At 48.4% G+C, this 7404-nt stretch overlaps 1 long non-coding RNA gene across 2 annotated transcripts; it reads left to right on the top strand.

Annotated features, from left to right (window-relative positions):
- Positions 1–3170: 3170 nt before the first annotated feature.
- Positions 3171–6893, top strand: LOC121667227. 2 transcript variants are annotated; one of them, XR_006016971.1, is made up of 3 exons: positions 3171–4010; positions 5301–5461; positions 6412–6893. It is a non-coding gene; the product is annotated as an uncharacterized LOC121667227 (long non-coding RNA). The 2 variants fall into 2 exon arrangements; XR_006016968.1 differs by lacking the exon at positions 3171–4010 and having other exon boundaries at positions 4957–5461.
- The last annotated feature ends 511 nt before the right edge of the window (positions 6894–7404 follow it).

The raw sequence follows: 7404 nt of genomic DNA on the forward strand, positions 1-7404 counted from the left end.
AGCTGCGTGTCCTCTGAGGAGCCCTTGGGCTGCCAGGTGGGGAGGCGAGGCCCAGAGCAGCACTTGGTGGCACAGTTCAGCTGCCCCACGCTCAACCCAGGCCTCCCGAGGGACAGGCACTGGGAGCCCGTCTTCTGCAAAAGCTCCCAGTCTCTGCTCCCTGTCTTCTTCTTCACTCAGCTCAAAAAAGCTCAGTTTGTCCCACACATCCTCCTCCTGCAGCAGGGGCTTGACCCCATTGCTGTGGACGCTGACATGTTCCCAACTGCTGTGTGCAAGCTCTTTGTCGCTGTCATCTTCCCAACTGGACTGCACGGACGGTCTGTTACCATTCCCTTTGGACAACTCCTGGCCAATGGAGCCTTCCTCTTTGGAAAGCTCTTGGCCAACAGAGTCTTCCCAGTCAGACAGTTCTGAGGAGCTACTGACTTCTCCCTGGACAGCCCTTGCTCCAAGCATTCTTCCCAGCTGGAGAGTTCTCAGTAGCTAAGGGCTTCTCCCTGGGCCAGCTCCTGCTCGCTGCACTCATCCCAGTTGGAGAGTTCTCCAGAGCTACTGACATCTCCTTGGGAGAGCTCTTGCTCAAGAGATTCTTCCCAGTTGGAGACCTCTTGGTAGCTCCTAACATCCCCCACTGGGAAAGCTCGTGATCCCTCTCTGATTCCCATTCTTCCTCCACGTTGACAAAGGCCCCCTCCTCCTCAGTCTCTGGGGCAGGACTGAGCCACCCACTGCCCCCACCAAGTGCCCACTGAGGGCCTGGTCTTCTGGCCAGCTGGGCAAGGGGCTGGGTGGCTGGGAGTTGGGGTTCACTTTGTCCTACTCCAGCTCTGTCGTGCTCTAGCACAGAAAGATCCCGGGAACTGCTTCCTCCTGAGAGATGCCCCGGGGCTCTTGAATGGCCTCCCCAAGGACACAGACAGTGGATCCAGCTCACCCTCAGCACCTTTGCAGGGCACGGGAAGCTGAGCAGGGCAGGGGCACCACGGAAGGCGGGGGCCGTGCACAGGGACCTGGACAAGCTTCACAAGAGGGACCACGAGAACCTCACGAGGTTCAACGAGGCCGGGGCCAGGTCCTGCACCTGGCCTGGGGCAATCCCCGAGCCCCGGATTCATCAAGGTCGGAAGAGACCTTCAAATGCCTCCGTTTAGCGCTGCCTCCCCGGCCGCTCCCAGCACCTCCAGACCAGCGCTTGCTTGGGCCCTGGGGCTTTGCCCTGCCCGTCCCCGCTTCCAGCAGGGCTGGCCCGAGCGGAGCACCCGCAGCCTTTGCCTCTGCCCCACAGCCCCTCCGGTGGGGAATGTCCCTGCAGCCTCAAGGGCCGGGGAAAGCCCAGGGCCGAAGAGTCTCTGCCCTGCAGGCCCCGCTTGTTCGGGGCTGAGCAACAGCTGGAGCCCAGCACTTGCTGGTAGCAGCGGGGGCGAGCCCCGCGCTGGACGGAAAAGGGGCCGGGGCTGAGGGCGATGGGCCGAGGCCCCTCCCGCTGTGTCCCGGGGCCAGAGCCCGGGCCGGGCTCGGTCCCTGCTGCCCCAAGGGCGCTGCCCAGGGCTCCCCGCCCGCCGGGGCCGGGCCGGCGCTGAGGGGCGGCCGCCGCCCGCTCCGGCCCCTTGTCCCGGCCCCCAGCTCGAGCAGGGCCACCCAGAGCCGCTCGTGCAGGACCACGGCCACACTGATGGCTTTGGAACATCTCCTTGGGCTCTGCAGCCTCTCTGAGCAACCCGTTCCAGTGCTTGCTCACCCTCCCAGTGAAAAACTGCTTTTCCTCCTGCTCAGAGGGAACCTCCTGTGTTTCAGTTTGTGCCCTTTGTGTCTTGTTCTGTCTCTTGGACACCAGAGCCAAGAGCCTGGCTCTGTCCTCTTGGCACCCTCCCTTCAGGCATTTCTATACCCTGATCAAGCCCCCCATGGACGTCTGTAGCCTCTCCTCCCCAGTTCCCTCAGCCTTTCTTCCTCTGAGAGATGCTCCAGCCTGTGAATCATCTTCACGGCCTTTCAGTGGCCGCTCTCCAGTGGAGACACAGTACTTCAGGAGTGGCCTCACCATTGCTGAGGAGAGGGCAAGGGCTCCTTCCCTCAGCCTGCCGACAGCATTCCTAACACTGAAGTATTTTCCTTGTGTACCTGTGTACTCGGAATAGCCCCTGTGAACATTCAGGATCTTACCCATGAAAGCATAGCTCTGGGGATGTGATTAATAAAGCAATTAGTTTTTCATATCTCCGTGAACTTTGAGCATGGGAACTGACGTGCTCCTAGTCTCTGCTCTGTGCTGGCTTTTTATAAAGGAACTTGTGTACTTCCCAAATTCCAGATTTCCTTTTAATTTGCAAGTATATATCTATCTCTGTCAGTGATGGCTGCAAAGCAAGTTTTGAAAACGTAAAGTGAGGGAGATTGATATAGAGATGACTTCACAATGGTTGTGGAACAAGGGAGTTATAAATGCATCATTCGTCGGGGTTACCTCACATCTGGTTTTGGTTCTTTGAAGTATGAATTTTGTTCACCGTTTCACTCCATGTTGGAGAAGCAAAAAGAAAACTGCAGACCTGGAGCTTTCTCTGACCTAGAGTGATGTCAGAGTAGTTCTAAAATGTTTTGCTGGTAGAGCTACCCAAGGCACATGAACGACTAAGAAACATCTCACCTGTCAGCTAGTGCTGCCACGTTCTGCATCTGCTCTGGACGCTCTTTTTCACCCCATAGACAGAATCAGGGCAGAATTTTAGGACCTTGACTATGGGTTTGAGGTTTCAGATTTTTTGCAGGTGGGTGGAATGGTGGCTTAGACTTGACACAGATAAATGTGTATGACAGGGTGGGACATAGCAGGGCGTACACTCTGATTTAGTGTCTGGAAAGTGTTGGATCTGAGATTACCCGGAGTCTCCTCTTACAGAAATAAGCATCATAGCTTATAGTTGTTCATAGCTATTTAATTAATTTAATCATAGTTTTTTAATAAATTTCATTTTTAAAGCTGTGAACACAACAATTTAGGAAAAAAAGAGTATATTCAGTCACTGCAATTACAGTAACAAATACAAAACCAAATACACTGGAAAGAGATAAAATCAATACAAACTTTTCCCATTAATTCTCTGCCTCTGAACTCTAGAGTCTATTTTCTACACCTGAAAGGAAGAGAAGGTTCACAAGAAGCCATACATGCAGTCTAACATGAAGTTTGAAACAAGTGCTTGGTCAGGAGAGTGGAACAGTGTAAAATATGCTTAGTTCATAAAAACTACACTTTGGCCAGCAGAGCTTTGCAGCAGCATCCCAAGACTCTGTGTGATGCCACCTTTACCTGTGAGGTGGCTCTAACCATGTTTTTATAGAGATTTTATAGCCTCAGCCTGACGTGGTACCACTGCACACTCCTCACTGACAGCTCTGCTGGCAGAGGCAGACCTGGTAATCTTCATTCCTGAAAGGTGATCCCTCAGCTTGTTACTCCTCAGGGAAGAGGGGACCATTTCCCCTTTCGCATGTAGCATTTCAGCCTTTCCCCCAGAGACAGGAAACAGCCCTGTCCTTCTGCCTGCTGACTGTGGCAGGTTTGCTCAGGAGTTGTGGGGCCAGGAGAGGCACAAGCCCAAAGCCAGAACGTGGGTGCCCCATTTGGTCCTGCCCTCACGTGCCCTGTCCAGTCTGTTTTCTGTAGCCCCTTTCTAGGTGAGACTCAGCACGTGTGACACATCCCATCCCTTGTGAGTCAGCACTGTGAGTCTTTGTGACAGCTGTATGAGGAGGAGGGTGATGGGCGTGCAAAGATGTGGCACAGTGGCCAGGTGGGATGCCCAGAGAAGCCTCTTTGGAAGGTGGTCAGCAGCCTGGCACCAAGGACATGCCTCCAAGCAAGCTTCCACAACCTGGAGCTGGGGTGGGGATGAGGAGGCTGGTGCACGTCTGGCTCTTGATCTGGAATAACCCTCTCAACTCGTGTCTTCCAGAGAACATCCTCTTAATGAAAGAGTCTTGCTCCATACAAAAAAAGCTCAGAGGTGATGACATCATTGGACTTCCACTTCAGCTAACTGCTCTTATTTTCAGTTCATTTGCAAAATCAGGAGACATCTGATCTATCCAAACACCAATCTCTGTAGAAGAAAATGTAACATGTCCACCATGACCTCATAGTAGTAAAACTGCAATTCATTTAAGGTCATTTAGCTCTTCTTTGCCCAAATGCCTACATCTCTTAATTGCTTAAGAAGACACACTGCCAGCAGCTGAGTGTTTCATTAGATCAGAAATTAGCTTTGCTATTAAAATACAGGCCTGGTCCTAAAAATGTCTGGAAAAAAACAACCATGCCCCATGAATATAATTGTTGACAAATTGGCTAAGTTTCAAAGCGAACGGGTCACAATGTTTTATTTCATCCAATCATAGTTTTGAATTATGTATTTAGATATAAAGCGAACCTGCAGAGCCATGTTTCGAATCTATTAGAATTGACCCAAGTTGGTTCACCCTGGGTACTTGTACTCGCTTTTGAAGCCCTTTGTGCACTAAAAATGCAGTCTATCACAGGGTCATGGTTTAACCCCAAAACCAGAACACAAGGAAAAAGAACAATGTATGAAAACAGACAAATAATGGCACCGTGGTGTTTGTATCAATCCCATCCCACCAGTATTCCACTCACTAATTTTGCAAGTGTCATAAATTATAAGTGTCATTGTTTTGTCATATTATAACAATTACATTTTTTCCTGTAGGATCGCACTTTTCCCTTTCTCCAAATCTGGCTTCAAACTGAAAGAGAGCAGGTTTAGATTATATTTTAGGAAGAAATTCTTCCCTGGGAGGGTGGGCAGGCCCTGGCACAGGGTTCCCAGAGAAGCTGTGGCTGCCCCTGGATCCCTGGCAGTGTCCAAGGCCAGGTTGGTTGGGGCTTGGAGCAACCTGGGACAGTGGAAGGTGTCCCTGCCCATGGCAGGGACTGGAACTAGATGAGCTTCAAGGTCCCTCCCAACCCAAACCATTCTGTGATTCCATATCTGTTAATTAATCTATTCCTGAGCAGTCACAATTTTGCAAAAGGGACAAAGGCTAACAAGAAACATTTTGCCTGGAATGTATCTGGCACTGCAATGGAAAAAGGAAAAATATTTTTGGGGCTATTATTTTTTCTATGATGATGACTCTTCAAAAATATATTGACCAAAACTTCAGTGAAATACCCCAAGTTTTTAGAAACTAAAACACGCCAAGCTGCTGCTTTATTTATTTATTTTTTTTTACCTTCTATATTTCACTGCTGGATCCGGTTCTTTTCTCTCCACCAGAGAGCGCCAGGATCCCCAGAGGTGCTGATGCTGGGACTTCCAGGAATGTGCACTTCTCCCGGGCAGTACAAACACTTGTGTGGCTCCTCAGACAGATGCTCGAGGGCACTCAGACCAGCTGGCTTTGGGAATGTGGGACGTCAGAAAGAAGAAAGGACTTGGTAAGTAGGAAAAGACATCTTCATGTTTTAGACTGAGAGCAGCAGCACTTCAAGGAATTTTGTAGGAAACCAACAGGCTTTGAAAAATGCCCTCCTCCAGAAGAACAGTGAAAATGCTCCGATTCAGCTGGACAGTTAGAAAATCCAAGGACCTGTGCATATATAGAGAGAGGGCTTCCCCTTCAGTGTGAATGCTTTTGAGGTCGCTGTGATGGTGCAGTCTTTTGTTTCTAGCTCCTCCTTGATGCCTGTACACAGCATTAGAGGCACAGAATAGATTATAGCATCATCTCCATAAAACAAAAGTTTTATGTGATTCTGCCTCTCTTAAGCCTTGTAGTAAATACTTGGAAAAAAATACCCAATTTCAAATCTCATTTTAGTATGTGTGAATCCCCTCTAGACGGAGAATTTGGTGTTTTTACAGGTTTTTTTTCCTCAGGATTTTAAAAAATGCATTTACATGCCTTTACATACCTCTGTCAAATTTCTCCTGAAACAAATAACCTGAATGTCAGCTAACAAAGCAAAGTTTTCTTCTCGTGGCATTTGGCTGCTCAGAAGATTGATGAGTAAAGAAGCAGCAGCAGCAAATATTGCACAGCTGTCATTGTCACATCTGGGGAAGCCCTCAGGATTGCAGTCTTCAAAGCCTGTTCCAGAGCACCAAAACTTCCCCCAGTGCAAGACTGTAGAGGAAATATTATTAAATATCTTTTGGGTAGATTTTTCCCTTGAACTATTTCATAGACTTTATAGCATAAACTAATGGATGACAAGAGTAACTGATGTAGTTTCTGTCAGCCAAAAAGGGTTAGAGGTGTCACACCCCAGGAACACCTCATTCATTAGGGAAGAAAGTAGTAAGTGGGAACCAGAAAGAGCCATATTAATCACAAATGACACCTTAAAATAGAGGCTGTTCTTCTTCTTGCTGTTGTTTTTGGCAGGCTCGCAGCGTGTTCTCTTCTGTATCTTACATTCTTCTGCTGTTGTCATCGTACTTTCTTGGGCCTCTTCTTCTGGCTCATTGCCCTTTGTTCCTTCAGCCACCTGCCTGCAGAGCCTGCAAACCTCAGCATGGTCTCTTCCTTCCAGCAGAAGCATCCCTGGATGTCAGTAATCCCAGCAGGTCTTGTTTCTAACACCAGTGGACTTCACTGAGAGATGCACGTGGCTGGGTGAGAGCCTGAGCCCTCAACCATCAGCTCAAGCTGATGACTACAACCAGGGCTCCATGACACTGAAGAGCTGAATCCATCCCAGATCCTGGACTGACATGACATTAATAAATTGTTAAGGGTTTATCAAAACTGCAAAGGCAATTTAAAGCAAATTCTTTGTCAGCAGAAATTGACTTTCAATGTACTCTTTCAACACATGTAAAATGAAAAGGAAATAGAAGTTGTATATGTTGCTTCATTGCAGCCAACACCTTGAAAATTTTTATTGCCAGAGTATTTCAGGACTGGAAACAGAAATATTATCCACGTTGGTCTAATAGTAGGGATGCTCCTGTTAGTGTTTGTATACTGAGTGATAGATGGAGATATCATATGAATGGAAAAGTAAACATTACTGGATTTGTTTGCAGACCAACTGTCTTAGAAGGGGACAGCTGGAATTAGAACAAAAATAACCACAAAAAAACAGGTGCAATGCTCATGGCATTATCAGTAACTTTTTATCATTTTGGTTTGTTTCTTGAGTTTTATGTCAAACACAGGCTGTATGGTCTCTGGAGTATTTTCTGTGAACCATTCAAGCAGAGGTCAGTCTGTGCTGGAACAGTGACGGAGAGAGGGCTGCATGTCAATATTAACTGGATGCAGGAAGAGCTGAAGGAGTTCCTATCTGAAAGGAGAGAGAGCCAAATCTTTCGGGATTTAAGACTGTGAATGGGTCAGAAAGCAGCTCTCTGCCCTCCTTCTGCTTTTTCCACA

This window comes from Corvus kubaryi, unplaced genomic scaffold (assembly GCF_017639235.1).
Source record: "Corvus kubaryi isolate FWS band 111438036 unplaced genomic scaffold, C.kubaryi_AGA036_p1.0 133, whole genome shotgun sequence".
Classification (NCBI taxonomy): domain Eukaryota; kingdom Metazoa; phylum Chordata; class Aves; order Passeriformes; family Corvidae; genus Corvus; species Corvus kubaryi.